Source organism: Dermacentor silvarum, chromosome 1 (genome assembly GCF_013339745.2).
Source record: "Dermacentor silvarum isolate Dsil-2018 chromosome 1, BIME_Dsil_1.4, whole genome shotgun sequence".
Taxonomy (NCBI): Eukaryota; Metazoa; Arthropoda; class Arachnida; order Ixodida; family Ixodidae; genus Dermacentor; species Dermacentor silvarum.
The window spans coordinates 432,477,442-432,496,641 of NC_051154.1; the positions used below are offsets into that span (position 1 = coordinate 432,477,442).

General features: G+C 43.1%; 1 long non-coding RNA gene across 1 annotated transcript; it reads left to right on the forward strand.

Moving 5' to 3' along the window:
• Nucleotides 1–1,931: 1,931 nt before the first annotated feature.
• LOC125942587 (uncharacterized) lies at nt 1,932–18,701 on the forward strand. The gene is made up of 4 exons (XR_007465240.1): nt 1,932–2,334; nt 2,995–3,103; nt 9,228–9,351; nt 18,597–18,701. It is a non-coding gene; the product is annotated as an uncharacterized LOC125942587 (long non-coding RNA).
• Nucleotides 18,702–19,200: the final 499 nt, after the last annotated feature.

The following is a 19,200-nucleotide window of genomic DNA, read 5'->3' on the forward strand; positions in this document are numbered from 1 at the left end:
ATACAATGATTTTCACTTGGGGACATATTCTCGGATAATCACTTTGGGCAATACTATTGCCTTCGTGTGATGCATTGCTCAACCAGCCAATAAGCATACACTGACAGTGATATTGCCGAAAGCTCTTGTTCGAGAGCATGTCCCTCGTTCAGAGTAGATCACCCGAAGCTTTTCATACAATATAGGGTTGGGTACCTTCACAGTTTCGGAAAAAAATGCTATAGGTTTGTTTTTATGCAGAATAAAAGGCTGGCAATTTGATTATAGCTCATTGAAAAAACATCCAACAAAGCTGAGTTGGCAAATGATTTTGCCTGCAGTTTGATCAGTAACAGAAGATGCACGCGCTTTGTCACATCCTAATCATATTGCTTGCCTCAGAGATGTCAGTCAGAGGTAGCAACACACAAATTTCAAGCAGCAAATTTTCCAAACAGCTAAGTGTGTCCCCCACAAGACGAGTAATTAATGAAGAAAGTTGGGTTAGTTGGTATTGATGCAGTTGCTTTGACATAGTTACTAGTGTGAACAACGGAAAAAAAGGCGGGACAGCTAGGACAGACTCTGTCCTATACCACCTTTTTTCCGTTAGTCTTGTTCGCGTTAGTAATTATGTCACAGCCCCCACAAGACTATCAAATCTGCTAGACAATTTTTATTGCCCATCTTTTAAGAGTATGTTAGTGCCTGTTTATGTCAAACTGTAGCAGGTAGGCATGAACTGGCCATGCATGCCCACATGTAAAAAATAAATAAACCACAAACAGTAAACAAATTGGAGAATAAAAAGCCAAAAAAAGAGCCAAAATCTAATGCACTGACAAAAAAATTAAAAATAACGAAATTACATAACCATCAATCACTAAAACTGTCATACGATCAGCACAATTGCTGCTTGAAAAGTTATTTGCATTAAGTCTTTCACAACTCGTGCACTGTATGCTGACAGAGCTTGACGTAGTAAAAAAGCCTCATATATGCTCAACAACGGCAAAAACGAAATTAGCGTGGCAACTTGGTAACCATTATCTGTGTATATACTACACAAAACTGAATTTGAAATTAACGGAGAAATAACAAAGTAGTTCGTGCAGTGATGATTCAGAGCAAGCCAACGCTTTGCGATGCGTGAAAAGCTGACCTCGAAACGACCAAAATATTGTCCCTACATTCAAGCAGGGTCGTTAAATGACGAACATGCAACAGATCCTGGCGTTCGCGCACGCCCAAAACAAATGTAAAAACACTTTTGCAAATCGCTGACACAATAACGACGCATATCAGACGCGCGTGCACGCACACACACACACAGAACACAAGCAATGTCCGAAAGCATTTGCGACAGACAGTGCGGAAGTTCTCGCGCATTCGCTAGAACGCAAATCAAGCCAGTGTGGCAGCAGCGTCCGATGCAGAGACGTCACTGCTCATGAACTATACACATCCGCAAAACGGCACACAAGCCAGAACAAAGTGCGTCGACGACGCCACTCGACACCAAATGCGTGGTCGATACCGCCGCATAAAACACGAACACCTCGTAGAATTCACAAACCAAACCACGATATGCTGCGATTTAACGGCCCTGATCGGTTGATACGTCTGATCCGCAGGTTGCTGTCCTCGATGATGAAAGAAACGTTGTTGAAACACGCCGCATCACTCGCATAACATACAAATACCAGCCGCCACCATCCATGCGATCACGATTACCGTGGAGCACCATAGAATAAAGGCCGAAAAAAGAACGGAGCACCGTTCCGAGAAGCCAGAGACCAACGTTGCCAGAGAAGACGACACGGTAGACGACAATGTAAACAATATGGCCGCCATGACGTTTATCCGGCTTTTGCAAAGCTTTCGGTGCCTCTATCATGACAAAATGACGTTTTTTCGCCGTGTTTGGCTGTCAAAATGTTACCAGTCTAGAAACGTTGGGCTGTCAGTGAGCATGGGCTGTATTGCGGACGGTCGTTGTGGTAGATTAATCATATTTACGCTTTGCCGAGAGAAAATGTGCTCTTTTTTGTGCGCATCAGCAATCGCTAAGACCCTGGGCCTGTGCAACGCTGCTAGCTAGCTGTATCTTTCGTGCGGTGCGGCGTTGTTGGTCGTCGTAGTTCTGTCCATTCGCGCTTTCTTTGTTCCCGGCTCAATAGCAGCCTCTTCTACTCTCGCCGATCTCGCAGCGGTTCATAGTGCACGGAAGAATGTGTTGGAAGTTGTGCCGTAGTTCATCCGCAATTTAACAGTGTTTATGCTGGAAGGACCCTTCGTGCAGTCGCTGCCGCCGTACCTGACACGAAGGAGCGTTTACCGAGTCCGCCTCAAAAGGTAAGTGCGGCGCTTGGCGCATTTTTATGGTTCGTGTAGTGTGCCTTGTTATGCGGAGCACAAGATGATTAGTACAGCGGCAAAAATTATAAACGTGCTTTCCTAATGTTCGTTGTTAATGGCGTAGTACACATTTAGCGAAAAATTTCATGAAAATTATCCTCAAAGAAGTATAGAATGTTGCCAAGAGCTTCATCTATTGTTTCTTTGCTTTCTGTTATGAAGTATACTAGCGCCGAGTATCGTTTAGTCTGAACGGGCACAAAAATTGAAGCCTCGAATGTCACTGCTTCTGTACGTAATTTTTCAGCCAGAAATCTTATATACATTTCTAGAATTACGTTGACGTGTTGCCTTCACAGCTAACATCTGCGCGAGACGGCACCGGATTGTTCCGTCGGACTCGTGAGCACATTTTAGCTTGTATGCAAATTTTTCTGCATATAGAGTGTCAAGACAACCTGTGTTTCTTGTGTTGAGTGTTCTGTATGTTTTCGTGCATTTGACAGGTTAAATAACTACCCGTGATGTCAGAATGAACTATTTACACAACCATGTAGCTGGCTGTATTAGGCCCTTTCACAATTTAACGCGGTGTTGTGCAATCATAAGTTTGGTGTTTCAGCAGTGATCACAATGAACTGAACATTTCTTATTCAGGTATGTCACGATTTCGTGAAACGGAGGCATCTCTACACCACATGGGAGCCTGTGGCAAAATGCAGCCTGAGCAGCCCGACAAGGAATCTGATCTGCTTGCTTTGACAAGGTGTGTACAAAACGGTCACGGCCACTTATGAGTTCTAGGTTCTGTTGGTATAATTCGTACCTGCCATCGGTCCCGATACTTTGGGCGAGATTTACAAATTTGGGCTCATTCTACAATTTTACTATTGTTGCATTGAGTTATGAGAATGAAATTCTATTGGGGATCTGTTGTAAGAATCTAGAAAGATGGGGTGGTATGAGAGCACGAAATTGCATGTAAAACAATTAGTAAAATGTGATGGCACTTGTGCTGCTTTATTAGCAATGCAAAATCCCTAACTAGTATACCAGAGGGGCACTTCCTTAATACCGGTGTCACACATGCGCTTCTGGTACGAACAAGCCCGATCGAGATCGAAATTAGCGACTGAAATTGGCTCGCACAAAGGTGCCAATAACAATCGAGGAAGTTGATCCCGATTGGGCTTGATCGCGATGAAAAGTGCACTGTATGACACCCGTCTTAGACGATTTTATTGAGATACAATCGTGCAGCCGGCTAAATCGGCAACAACAAAAGCACTAAAAAAAGTACACTGGTCTAAAAACAATGTTCTCAGTTTCTGCTGTTCCAAGTTAATGGTTTATTGTGTCGATTAAATAATAGTAATGTGTCTATTAAATAGTGTAGGTGCGGAGAGAAAGCTTTAAGAAAATACATGCTGGACTTTCCAACAAAGGATTGTGTCTAGGATTTTTGCAAAATATAAAGTTCACAGGCTGGCAGGTTTTGCATAATGTACAACACTTTTGCTTTAGATGCGATATTCATAACTGCCAGTTTCGGTGTACGATTCAAGTACTACTTGAACTGTATATTTTAAAATATCGCCTACCTTCAGTTTAATCAATATACCTAAGTAGCCTTCTCTGAGTTAAGTATAATTGGGGGCTTGACTATATATGCATGATATGCTTCTTACTGACTGTATAGTGACATTTTTTAGGAACTGTGTTTTGAGGCACACATATCCTTTTATGTCTTGTTATGAGTTGCCCAACGAAAGCAGCAGGGCAGTGCAAGTTATACAAGTATTACTGCACTTAATTCCTAACATACATGCCTGCACAGATTCTGTGTTCCTAGATTTATTTCTCTAAGTAGTCAAACATCATGTATGACACTTTTTTTCTCGTTTTTTAAGGCGGGGGGGGGGGGGGGTTCATTGATTCACATTCCTAAAGGTACGTCGAAAGAAAAAGCTACGAAAAGTGGTTCGAAAGTGTTTGAATCTTCTGTTTAATCTCTTATTTTTTAATCTTTTAAAGCACTACCAGCATGGCAATGTTTCTACTCACTTTTACAAGCTAGCTGCCAAATAAGTAATGACAGTGTGAAAGAGTATTTCTTTTTTTTTACTTGTATTATTTTATGTTCTTTTTTTGGCTCACAATGTTCTTTCTGTCACCTTATGCAGTACTGCAGCTGGAGCCTATGAGGTATGTTTTTGAAATGAATAAGTAAATTCCTCAAGCTTGCAACAAACCATGAAGCATAACATTTAAATTAGTCAGTTCATAATAAATCCCTAGAGCAGCATACCACCAAGCTTGAAGCTGATCTCTGATCTCACATAAATTGCAGGTTTGATAATGTATCACAAACTGCTGGTTATGCGTGTCAGTCAGCCTGGTGCAGTGGCCACAGGTGAGAGTGTGACCGAAAGCTGGGTATGCTTTGCCCTTTCGCATATTACATGGGAGAGAGCTTGAACTCTGCTGTAGCTTTTCCTATAGTGGGGACCATCTCTCTCATCTTGTCCTTACTATTCTGTCAACTTGCTAATATGCACTTCTACATGCTTAGTTATGATGTTGACTGCTGAACTTGGATGATGTGCATTTCAATAGTTAGTGGTACCCTCGAAACCATGCTGTACTTTGTGTGCATTTCAAATGGTCTATTTGAAATATGCGATTGTCGGACATTCTCAGGGAAACAAGGTTTTTGTTGTGAATAAGGCTTGGGCTGCTCCCCGAAAGTACCGAAAGAATGCTATCTCACCTAACAAAGTGTTTAGGTACGCCGTGCTCAGGCCATGCTGTCCTACAATAATTAGATCATAATGTGCTATGTCGACCACTACACGTTATGAAAAGTGGCAGACAAAAGTCGTAATACACTTGAATTTGACTGTTAAAATGTGTGTGACTACCTAACATTTAACCTTAGCCTCTTCGGCGCAGACACAATTACCGTATTTATTCGAATCTAGGCCGATAGTTTTTTTTTCAAATAATCGCATACGAAACTCTAGGGTCTGCTTAGATTCGAGGATTTAAAAAGACGCGCCAGTTTTTAACTGAAATTGATAAATATGGTGCATAGTTAGCGCCATCTAGAAAAGTCAGTATCTCAGCCGCTACTAGCCGCGCCAGCAGCCAACTGAAGTACACGAGCGACGTCACCATTTTGACCTGCGTTGTATCGGTAGTATCGGTATGGTGCAGCATCGGCACGCGGTGTGGCGTTATCGTAATGGTACCAAATGGGCGATGCCACTATAGTGCCGCTTTCTAAACGAATACTGTATTTACTCGAATTTAACGCGCACTTTCAACACGACCCTAAATCTACGTCAGCATTTCAAAATGGCCGCCTCGCACGCGCGTCGAGCCTAGCTACCATAACATGCGGAAGCTTCCTCCGTGTGCTGCAGTACACGTGCTTAGGCGATAGTCTACCGTCTGTCTTCACATTCTCAGCATCTGCTCTATCAGCATGAAGTACCGAGTTCATCATGATGCCGCATTTAAAAGGAAAGTGAACATCTGTGCGGAGACGGACAGAAATCGGGCCGCATCACGGGCGTTCGGAGAATTCGAAACTTGCGAGCGGGACTGGCGCAAACAGGAGAGGATTTTCGCCAGCAAAGCAATGCGGAACGGTTTCAGTGGACTGAAGCAGGACGTAATCTGCGACGATCCACTCCGGCGATACGATCGCCTTGGCCCCATCTTGAAAGCAATCTGCGACGGGTAAAGTCCGCCGCGCGCCGTGTTTTCGCCGCGTTGAAGCGAGAGGCATGCTAGCTCGAAGGCGCGCTTCTTCTCCAGCGTTCTGACAGTTCGTTTCCGCGGTCAACGAGCGAGATGTGTTCACGTTTGCTTGTGCACGCGTGGCACCGTGCTTGTTAATAGCGGTCTACTAATTTGCTATCGCATTCGATGCATCGCCTTTCGGGCGAAACTGCGACTTTTTTTTATTCATCACAACTTCAGTGCATAGGGAGGAAATCTATTTTTCCAAATGACAGAAAGTTGTATTTCTGTTTGAAAGCATGAGGTGCGCGGTACTGGTAAAGGACTTTTTTTTCCTCAAGGAAAACGGGTGCGCGTTACAATCGAGGAAGCGTGAGAATCGAGTAAATACGGTAGTTGTGCTAGCCGTAGAGGCATCGTCAAACGTTCAAGCCGGGCGAAACTTCGGCATCGGTCTGTCGTTGGAGGGGGCCACGGGAGATGGTTTGCGTGCGCTCCTTCCAAAAATGCAGCATCTCTAATGCGCTGGATGGTACTGATTATAGCGCACTGTTCGAAGATGTCAGCAGTAAGCAAGATTGCGACGAGGCTAGCAGCGGTGGTGACATAGAATGAGCTCGGCGTGGTCAAATTTAATAAATGCTGTTTCATTTTGCGAATGCTGTCCTCGGTTTTTCGTTCGGCCTACATTTGAGGTAAGTTTTTTTTTTTCTGACTTCGAACTTTTGGAGGGTCGGCTTAGAATCGCAGTCGGCCTAGATTCGAGTAAATACGGTAGTGCAAAAGGGGCGTATTTCATTAGCAAGCTTTTGGGATAAGTACAGACTGAATAAGCACTTGTCAAGATGTTGAGGTAGTACCACAACGTGACACCTGCCCAAAGTGTGATTTTATTTTAATTTTTTTATTTAGGCCATGCAGCCACTTTTCTCTTAAGCCTGTGCAGATACGCCATGCTAGGCGAATCCCATTCATTTCTCCCTTTACAGTGAATCCTGTTATTCAGTTTCATGTTGCATGGCATACAAAGGCACTTACGCTAGGCCAAGAATAATTGGTATGAATGTGCACAAAATCACCCCGGCCACATACCTCACCGAATAAATTTACAAATTTGGCCTTAAAGGAACGCTAAAGGGAGACACTGAATCAGTTTAGACGCATCATGTATTCTTTCTTTTTGTGTTAGTTTTGTGATGAGAGGCTATTTATTGGAAAAGAAATTGAAGGTCAAGTTGCATTTCCTGCCAAATTCTGTGGCAAAACGTCAGTGCTGGTACCTTGGGGGACATCGTGCATTCCAGAGTATTTTCGGATATTTTGGCTGTTGTAATTCAGTACACTTGCTCAAAAATTGCTAAGTGCAGTTCTTGCCTCTTTAGAATGCAATATAGTTAAATTTTGCCAAAAACAAATTAACTAGGGCTTAGCAGACAGCCAGCAAGTGCGGGAACTTTATTGTGGTTTCACAACCTGTATTTCGTTCTTGTGTATTTTCTAGCTTATCAAGCCTCTTCTTTTGGTAACTGCAGTTTTTCTGGTGTTGCAGAAGAGTAATTCAATAATGCAGCTTAAATAATTATTTTTCCCTCAGTGTCCCCTTAAAGTTTTGTCTGGATGATGTAGCATGAGACAACACTGCCCGAAAGTTATGTTGCATGTCAGCAGTTTGTGTTGGCATGTAATCACCAGTATTTTCTTTGAGGTGCTCAGAGATGTCACTGCGCTTACTCCTCATTTCCCCAAGTCCCTAAGAAGCCATAAAAAGAATATTTTTGAAATGTCCGGCAATAAGTTATATCATACTCTATTCACTGGAGCTCTGTTAAACGGTTGCAGTAGAAAAGCACTGTCTTCTCCAAAACATGTTCAGTGTGTCGGGAATTTGTCAGCAATTCTTTTTACCTCAACAGTCATGGAAATAATGATTTACCTTGTTGACTGGCAGATTTATATCAAGCCTGATCTCTGTAGCTGACTGTAGGCTTTTTTGTTACACAAACAATAAGCGGGTTTTCACTGATTCCACCTTTTCACAATACTGAAGTACCAGTTTGCCAAAATAATGGAATAAATGTAACTCTATTTTCTGCAAAAGCAAACTGTTGTCTTGCACAGCAACTTGAGTGAGCTTTTTTAAGCGCGGCAGGCTTAGGATGTTGGTTGAAAATTAAATTGCTTAAAGATGTGCTGCATCAGAGAGCATGTTTCCATTTCTTCATCTATTGTAGCAATATCTGGTCTCTATGTTCCTTTCCAAGCTGTTCACAATGCAGACTTTCTGAGATAAGGGACAGGCAGATGGTGGCATTCACAGCTCACACATTCCTAGGAACTAAGGGAGACACAGAGTGTGAAAGAGGACATTTCATTGTCACTGTCTGCCTGTCGCTTATTCTTTTGGCATGTGTGTGCTATGAACACCATCAAAATGAACTGTTATCAACTTGCCCAAGCTTCAGGTCTTGCGCTTGGTGTTTTTGTCTGCATAATGCCCATATGTCAGTAGTGGTGTTGCTGATATTTACGTGTATGAAAAGGGGATGCTTACTTGGTTGCAGAACAATTCGATTGGTTCTACACATAGTACTGAACTTGCAAAGCTATTGCGGTACTTTTTAAAGAGCAGATTCTTCAAGCTTGCCTTATGTTGTGAAAAATTGGGCTCAAGCCATAGGAGGATAGTTGTCAAAGTGTACTGAAAGCCTCCTGGTAGACATGCCAAGTTATGCTGCTGCGCTAATGGGTGCTTTAACCATCATCGCTGTGCCTGCAGGATGGCCAGCTTGTAAAAAACGACTGTAAGGATGCATGTCGTGCTATGGTATCATAATTGGCCCACCAAGTGACCACCTTTGCTTACACTATGTGGCTGTCTGGCCTAGTTTACTTAACGTGACTGCCATCTATACACGAGGAGGAGGAGGGAGGCAAAAAAAGGGATCTTAAAATAATTTTCTTGCATAGATGACTCGTGCATCATATTTTTCTTATAGTGCAGGATTTGTTACTCAAAGTGAAGCTTGCTATATGGAGAATATCTGTTTTTTTTTCATAAATATGCCGAACAAGGATTGCTTTGTTCAGAGTGTAACTTTTTATATTATACTCACGTGACACTAAGCCCACTTGTATTAATACAGGTATGGCTGGGCCTGCAGAGAAAGTGTAAACAGACTGCTGTGTTGCTGATCAGTGCTGATCTCCACACCTGAGTTGGTCCCACAACATCCAGGCACCAGTGTGCTTTGCTTCATCATTGACAAGGTAATATGATATGGAGAGCTTGCACCTGGATATCAGTTTTGAGCTTCAATTTTGAAAAATATGTTAAGATAGAATACAGATGGGTTGGCCATGGTGATAGATACACTTGTGTGTTTTTTTAAAGTGCTGTTTTTGCAATATTTTTCGTCGACCTACTTTCAGCAAATGTTCACACTCCTTAATTGCAAACTGTCATGGAGCTGGTTTATGCCTTAAACTAGCACTCTTTCACCAAGAAAAAGCTTTATTTAGCACAAAATTCATAGGAAAGGCGAGGTGACAGGACAGAACACCACTAGCACCATCAAATTTTACTGCTTGCACAGCAATATAAAGCGAGTGGTGAAAAGATGGGGCTTGGGTTTGTGTTCGTTGGTTCTATGGGTTTTTGGAGTCCCACACAGCTTCTTTGCTAGGCCGACAAGCTTGTGGGATGTGCTTCTGCAATTTGTACAGCACACTGACAGTGCAGGTGCAGGCCTCATCTTCGGAAGGAAATGCACTGACGGCACCATTCACAGCGCAGGTGATTCTCATAGAGTCAGGCAAGGCACCAGTGTTGGTGTTTGTTCCCTTACCCAAAACAGCGTTTTTAGGTTCAGTGTAGTTGTAAAGAAGACAAGTTAAACGTAACTTCCATGGTTTGAGTGGCCGCATTTTTCTTAGAGCACTAAATTTCTTTCAACTGCCTGCCCTGGTGTTTTCTTAGCGTTGGCATGGAGTTGCGCCTTCGGGAACTCGTGAACAACGACCCTGTGGTTGACACTTTGCGAAGAATACATCGGCTTCCAAGTCCTTCATTTTCTGTTGGCATACTTTTACTTGTACTGTCAGCAATTTTTTCTCGGCTTGCTGAATTATCTTGAGGCCCCACACCGACACTAGTGATGTCTTCAATTAAAGGCTTTTCAGGATAAGACTCCTGGCTTTGCATATGTAGTTTAAGAAAAGGTGCCACTTACAGTTGGCTATTCAAGATGTGAGTGAAATGAACCGGCAAATCTTGGGTACATCTTGCATGAGTTAAACGTATGAGTTAAACGTTTTACGAAAAATTGTATGTCGCTGACACGATGATAGGCACTTGGGCATTCACCACAACTTCGTAGTCATGTTACTTGGCTAAATGAATTTTCGTCAAACCCTTGACAACACCTTCTACAGAACTTATCCACAAAACATTGTTACCAAGACACACTGATTCGTCTCACTCGCGTCCAGTATAGAAATCTGTAAGTGCCACCTTTCCTGCAAAGAACCTTATCCCTAAAAGTCTACGCTTGAGAGCATCGGTAGTGTCACCGTGGGGCCTCGAGATAATTCGGCCAGCTGAGAAGAAATTACTGGCAGCAAGAGTTCAAGGATGCTGACAGAAAATCAAGAGCTTGGAAACTCGAGCATTCTTCGCCAAGTGTGAATTAGAGCAGACCATTATTCGGGTCTTCTGGGACATACAGCTAAATGTACATGTGGGAAGACGTGACGCGTGACCATCTGTTGTGATGGTCTTGAGAACTCCGTAACGGCTTATCCACATGGTGATGAGTCCGCGGGCAACTGACTCTGCCGTGATGTCGGTGAGCGGTAGTGCCTCAGGCCACTGCGTGAACCGATCAACGCACGTTAACATATAGCGGCTGTTGTTCGATGGGGGCAAAGGGCCTACGAGGTCCAGGTGCACGTGACGACGATGGTATGATAACTGCCTGAAGATAATCGGATGACGACAAGTGTATGATGATATGGCGAGCCGTCAGCGTCTCGACGGCGACGACGATGCGGCCCCTCGGCTGCTCCGCTCGTGCGAGCTGAGCGCGAGGTAGAACGCGACAAGACGCCAAGAACAACGGCGGCAAGAGCAACAGCGTCTGTGAGGAGCATATAATAAATGTGGGCAACGAAACGCGTCACGTCTTCCCACATACACTTCAAAGCGAGACTAATGGACCACCTGTGCGGGCAGTCACAAGGAAGCTTGATGTATTATAACCAAAACAGCCTGTTCAAACCAGGAATTTATCATGAGCTTGTCTTCCTACAAGCCCAGTAAACCTAAAACTGCCATTCTGTGCAAAAGACTGAACTTCAACACTGGCACTTCACCCAGCCCTGACGAAAGTAACCTGCATCGTGTAACGTGCCAGCAGTAAGCTCTTTCTGAAGCAGGAGAAAGGCCGACGAGCTTACCTTGCATGGTGTAATCCAGGAACCTGTCTCGGCTCCAAAAAAGGGGCTTTTTTGGCTTGGGGCTTGGGTTAATGACCATAAAATTATCATTACCAAACAGAATGCATTAACAGTTGCAGACTCAGGTTAATGTCTTTATCTGCTTGATTTTGTGGACAAAAACTCATGAAAGGTGCCCAATATGACTACCGTAAAATTCCGAGCAATTCGAAATTACCGCCAAAGTTAGGGGGGGCGCTATCCCGGAACGGCACCAAAATTCAAGATGGCCACGACAAAATTTTTCCGCAAAGAAAAACGAAGCGCTGTGGGAATAGCATTAAAATTTTATTGAACATGAACTTTATTAAGCCAAAGATTTGTTAGGGGTGTTTATCACTCTCAACACCACCGTTACTCAAAACCACCAAAAGATATAGAGAAAGCGCATCGACGCTGCACCGGCGCGGCGCCGCGATCGGCGACGCAAACATTGGTTATGCAGCTTCTATTCCATGCAAAATTATGTCCGCGAGAGTAAAGTGACGCGTAATGTTCACTTTATTAAAACCCATGTCCACGGTGAAACGTTTATCACTAATGAGAGTTCCGATACAAGTGAAGCTCAGCTGCAGTGCATGGCTACCGACGACGGACAGCGAACCGCGGCTCGGCCATGCTCGCATCGCAGCTGGTGGCGCTGCAAATATCAGCATGTTTTCTTCATCGTGTGAAGTTATTGCGAGGAGAGGGTAAAGCGGCAACGACGGTAACAAAAGATTGCTGCTTGGGAGCGTCGGTGGTTCGTGCTGAAGCGCCGTCCACTACAGAATCGAAGTGAACTGAAAAAGGCCTAGCGACGATATCGGTGGCGAGTGATTAGCAGCAGTGAAGCTGCCGGCGATGCCAGAGCGTAGCCGCGACCACTCCTCTGTCACCGAGTGGTCACGTTGCTGTGCGACAGGCAGATCTCGCCGTTGGCCAGCGGTCCGTGAACTACAGACCGCCAGCCGCAATTCGCCCCGATGCACTCGTGTGCCCACTGGGGCGCCCGGGTACGACCATGATTCGATGAAATGGCTCATGGGGACGCCCTGATGCCATAGGTCGGCAGTGTGGGAGAACACTCACTCACCATAATTTTTTCCAGGCCCCGCACTCACTCACGTTCACACTCACCTCCACTCACTCGCACTCACCTGCACTCACACTCACTGGCACTCACTCGCACTCACCTGCACTCACACTCACTGGTACTCGCTTGCATTCACTTACACTCATATTCACTGGCACTCACTCGCACTCACCTGCACTCACACTCACTGGCAGTCACTCGCACTCACCCCTTTGAAATGAGTGCGAGTGTGAGTGAGTGCACTCATGAGTCACTGTGCCGATCTATACCGCTCTCAATTCGTGTATATTCATAGCGAAGCTTCCCATTTAGCACCTGTTGCATCGGGAGTGCACCAAGGCAGTGTTTCGGACCCAGGTTTATTTTTAATATACATAAAAAATTTGTGTTCCCTATTACATTGTAATGTCCGTCTATCTGCTGACTATTGTATTTCGTACCGCGAAATTAATCACAGTGATAATCACCATATACAAAATTCTGCCTTTTCTTTGTTGTCAGGAGTGACAGATGACTAAGTGCCGAAAAATCTGCAACGCTAACGGTAAGAAAGAAACAGATATCTGAGTTTACTTACATTATTAATGACACACCTCTCACTTGTGCATTTCAGCGTAAATATTTAGGTGTCACTTTAACATACGCTCTCCCATGGGAAAGCCATGTGAACAAAATAACCAAGTGGAAATCAATGCACATGGTGAGCACTAAACCGACTCTTCTTTCTGAGAAGACACCTTCGTCTTTCGCCCCCAGATAAAATTTGCTGGCCTACAAAATGCTTGTTCGAACAGTGCTGGAGCACACCAATATTGTTTGGTTTCCGTACACAAAATAACTCATTGCAAGAATGGAATGGGTGCAGAGAAAGGCAATAAGGTTATGTTTTAATAAATACAGTTAACTGATTCATTGACTAAATTATTAAAGAGAGGTGGTTTTTTAACACTGCAAAGTAGAGCAAAACTAGCACGACTAAAGTTTTCGTTTCATTTTATTCATGGTGACATAAACATTGACGTCAACCCCAAACTCTCTCTGTCCATCTCTCTGTCATTGACATTAGACGTGTGCATGCTTGCCGCCCATGTTCGCTAAGCTCCCCTTCGGTCGGATTGAGCCAAGAGAGCGGGAAATAGAGGGAGAGATTGACTGTCCGCATAGTCAGCCATTTAACGCCGAAACAAACACAAAAGGGAGAACAAAACGGTATCTATCATTGCATCTTCGCTTTTTCTCCATGTATGCGAGCGTGCGTGTCTGTTACTCTGTGCTAACTTGGCTAGTCCCTCTTCCGCTGTATGTTTCGACTACTGCCGGAACGTCGCGACATATCGTCAGAAAAAAAAAACTGAAAGGGAACCATTTGCGAAGAAATGCATGTGTACTTTCCACGTGTTTGGCGGAAAAAGTTGCGTGCAGTGCACTGCTGGGGCGCGATCAGGTCGTTGTTCGGAGCACGCGTTCAATTTCGCCGGGCGCGGCCTAGGTCAACCGTGCACGGTGAAACTGAACGCGCGCTGCGAACAACGATCTCCGATCGCGCCCCTGCCCTCACGTACGGTGGTAATGTGAATTACCGTATATAAATGCGTATTGACCGCACCTCCCCCCCCCCAGAAATCCAATGCAAAGTTGGGGTGTGCATTTATTATCCCGGGTAAATTTTATGGCAGTTTATGAGTAAGTTTTCTTTGCGAAACTGCTCCAAATTTGGGATTTAGTGCTCCAAAAGAGTGTTTCCCCCCCCCCCCCCCCCGTAACCTGCTCCAAAAGCAAGATTTTCCTGCTCCAAAAATTGCTCCAAACCCAATTTTGGCTGTTGCACCCCTGCAAGTTCCGCGTCGTACAAAACAACAGATGTCTGACTACTTTTTTATGTAAAATGCTTTCAATAGCTCACATGCGATTTTATCTTTACTTCTGCCCAGGATCTTCACATCATGAAATCTCGCACGACAATTGTAGACTTTACAGCTCGCTGACAGATGCACATTCAATTCTGTCATCATCTTTTTAGCATGTGCCCTCATTCGATCATTGATGCAGCAGCCAGTTTGTCCTACATAGGAGTTTGCACAAGATGGGATTTCATAAACCACTCCGGGACCACATTGCCCATAAGGAGTTACGTGTTGTACTTGGCAGCTTACCTTAGATCTGCCCATTATGCGGGGACACGTTTGGGCCAGCCTATTGGGAACAGAGAACACTACAGGCACTCCATGCCTGTTCGCCACTTTCTTTAAATTGTGGCTCAAGTTATGCACAAACGGTACAACTTGTGGCCTTTTGCCACACCGCTCACCAGCTCTGGCCTCATTCGCCAGTGTGCCCGCTTTTGTAGTGTTCTCTGTTCCCAATAGGCTGGCACAACTGTGTCCCCCCATAATGGGCAGATCTAAGGTAGGCTGCCAAGTACAACGCGTCACACCTTACTGGCGATGTGCCACCAGAGTGGTTTATGAAATCCCACTGTCTTGTGGAAAGTCCTATGTAGGACAAACTGGCCACTGCATCAATGATTGAATGATGGAGCATGCTAACGTGACAAAAGACTTGAATGCGCATATTTCAGCACACTGTAAAGCCTATCCTTGTGCGAGATTTCATGATGGGAAGATCCTGGGCAGAAGTAAAGATAAATCGCATGTGAGCTATTGAAAGCGTTTTACATAAAAAAGTAGTGCTTGTGTAAGTCAGACATCAGTTGTTTTGTACGACGCGGAACTTGCTTTCTTTAGATCGTCAAAATGATAGTGTTAGCCCTGATAATCGCCCTCTGTGGTCTGCCCGAAATGGCTGGTGCGCCTGCGCGTTATGAAGAGTACATATACTGTATCTTGCTGTCCTTCAAATAAAGTTGCTAGTAGCGCCTGTGACGTGTGTATGTGTATCGTCTGTGTATTTGTGCCTTTGCGCTACAATATCTTTGCTCAGCAAACACCAACTTGATTAACACCAAGTCCTTCTGCACAATATGATTCAAGATTCATTTTATTTCTCCAAGAGAAAAAGGCCCGAGACAAAAAGCTGCCTTGAAGCAGTTTGACGGGGTCCGGGGCCCATTTACAAAATGGCAGCAATGAAGCGGAAAAATACAATTTCACATATATCATGAATCAAGGAACGGTACACAATACAGAATTACAATTAAACTAAATGCAAGACAAAAGTAAAATTCAAATATACAATGCACTGATAGTAAAAAATAAAAAAACAGTGGTATAGCAGAAACAGAATGTTTAAAACATGATTGCAATTCCACACTACGATATAGCACATCATGTTCAAACAAAATACATAGCAGTATTTTCCCTTTATACCGTGGCAAAAAATCTTAAAAGAATCTCTAAGTTGGGTTTTAGCCCACCACATGCTCAAAAAATTGCTGAACAAATGTTTTTTTGCTTAGGTTCATATTTTCTATGTACCATTTGTTTGTTTTTAGGGTGTTCGGAACCACGAAATGCAACATTTGGGAGCCATACGTTGTGCGAAGTCGTGGTAGATGCCATTTCTCTTTGCGTCTGGTGCTAGTATGAGTGTGCGATTGTGTCACCCATGATAGTTGGATTATGAACTTAGCTCGAGGTAAGATCAAGTTATTCAAGGTGCGAAGTATGGCAAATGACACTAGATGATGAATGGGAGGTATTCTATGTTTAATAAACAATGGTCTGGTATGAGCTAGGTAGTCTGAGCCAGAAACTATGCGGATAGCTTTTTTTGCAGAAGTAGTAGTTGGTTTAGATGCATGCGAGCCGCAGTTCCCCACACAAGATGACAGTAACTTATTTGAGAATGAAATAGTGAATGATATATTAATTTTTTTACTTTCACGGGAAACAAGTCGCGCCCTCGTGAAAGAGCTCCTACAGATTTTGACAAGTTTGAAGAAAGATAATGAAAGTGATCAGCCCATTTAAGATGTTCTTCAAATATTACGCCAAGAGATTTATATTTACGATTTCGATGACGTAAACTCCAATAAGCAGTGGGATTGATATTGTAACATTCCGATTTATTGAACGAAGAATGACCGCCTTTGTTTTATTATAATTAATCATTAAGCTGTTTACATGTGACCAGTTATGGAGGCTTTCTAATATGATGTTAGCTTCAAGCAGTAGCTCATTCGATGAGTTTCCAGATAAAAATAAACTAGTGTCGTCGGCATATATTATGAATTTAGCTTTCTTGGAGATATGGACGGGATCATTTATAAACACGTTAAAAAGGAAAGGACCTAAGATGCTGCCTTGTGGTACTCCGCATCGTATATATTCAAAACTGGAACTACAACCATCGACGCATACAGATTGCTGCCGCTCTTCAAGGTATGACCTTATCAGCTCAAGCGGATTGCCTCTTATACCGTCTGCATAAAGTTTATCTAAAAGAATGTCATGAATAATACAGTGAAATGCTTTGCTGAAATCAACAAAAATGCCCAGTGTTAAAAGTTTATTTTCAATGTTTTGCAAAATTAGTTCTTTTTGTTTAAGTAGCACAGATTCTGTAGATAAGCCTTGTCTAAAACCAAATTGGGAATCTGTAAACATGCTATTATCATTGAAGTAATTTTCCAAACGCTTGAGCAAGATTTTTTCTAGTGGTTTCGAGAAAAGCGGCAGAATCGATAGTGGTCGATAGTTACCCATGTCTTGTGTCATCCCAGATTTATGGATAACAATCACTTTGGCTAGTTTTAGTCTGTCTGGGAAGGCAGAGGAGGATATCGATAGGTTAAATATATACAAGTGAGGCGCAAGAAGGTCGGCTACAAATTTAATTGGTTTTACTGACGGACCCTCTGCGTCAAGGCTGGAGCTATTCTTCAAAGCCATTAGTGTAGCAAAAACTTCGAATGGGTGTGTAGGGGGGAGAAAAAAGGAGTCGGGTGTCTTTACAGAAATTAGGCAGGTAGCATCTTTGTTGTAGTCTGTTTTAGGGAGACCAATAAAGTGTTTATTAAAGCTATCCCCTAGTTCAGTACCCATTAACGCTACACCGTTTATTGTAAGACTTCCTATAGAATTTGATGGCTTGGGCGTGTTAATGACTGCGTTTATTGTTTTCCAAACTAATTTCGCATCACAGCGCCCGTCTTTTTCAAATATATTCGTATGATATTCCTTACGCGCCTTACACAACTCACTGTTTAATTTATTTCTGAACTGTTTGAATGCAGCCAGGTCGGCCAAATCTCGGCTGGATAAGAATTTTTGATACATCTTGTCTTTCTTTCTTATCTGTTTATAAAGAGATGGCGTAATTTATGGTTTTCTAATTTTTTTAGATTGGCGCTTTGTGGACCACGGGAAACATGCATCATATATTTCACAAAATTTATTTATAAAAATATTGTACGCTTCATCTACACTGCTATAGGGAGGGACACTTTAGGGGGGAACTCTGGATTAACTTTTAACACCCGGGGTATGTGTCCAATGCACCTTATGGGGGTGTTTTTGCACTTTGCTGCCATTGAAATGTGGACGTTATGCATCGGATTTTATCCTGCGCCATTCGGCGCCACTATGCCACCGCGATTTTTACTTTGCTGGCAGAATAGCAGTTTCCGAGTAATTTAATTAGCTCGAGCTATTCATGCTGCTTTCTAAAAGTAGATTTTATGCATAATATGTTGCTTGAGTACTAGTAATTATTGTTACTCAAATGTCTTTTTTTAACTGTGATAACACTTGTTTCAGTGAACTGCTAATGTGACAGGTTATTCTACGACACTAATGCACGTTTCCTTAGGAGTCATAAGCATTGTAGGAAACCACTTATATTTAATAAATTTTGTTCAGTATCGCATGTTCTGAATGATGAAGCATTCTTACCTGTGTGAATGTAAGCCAAACTGCTTTTACCTATGTGTTATCTTATTGCATGTGTGAAAAAAAAAACTGTTGGCTTTTGTTTACTTTTCCAGGTGCGCTGCAAGCTGTCACTCAAGCAACACATTCCAGTGGTGTTCTGTCAACAGAATGGGTGTATTGAAGTACCATTACAAGGTCCAATAAACAACGCTTGCGAGATGTACGACATGCTCTTGCTTAAAAACGGAGGATTTCACTATTAATGTTAGTTTGAATAGGTGTGCTGATGAACCTGTGTGAAGTGTACTTGTTTATTAACAAGTACAAACCATTACCTCACCTGACATTTTTTCACCTCAGCATAACTATTTACTGTAGATTTCTGAACGAGCCATTACATCAGCACAACACTGCAGTAAGGTCAGCACAAGTGTTCGTGCATGAACACTTGTATTTACAAGAATTGTATTTGCATTATTATACTAAATATGTCTATAAGGTGCCTATCTTTTTCAGGGTGCATACTCTCGTAGGTCGTACAAGCTCGTCATCTTGTACACACTCAGCTCGTAGAAACAAACTCGTTCATTTAGTATGAGAATCTCGCTCAGTGACAAGAGCGCGATCTCGTACACTAGTGTAAGAGTTCTCGTAGACTGATCGAGTTCTCGTACAGTCTACGAAGCAATAATCGTGTACAACTATTTCTCGTACATT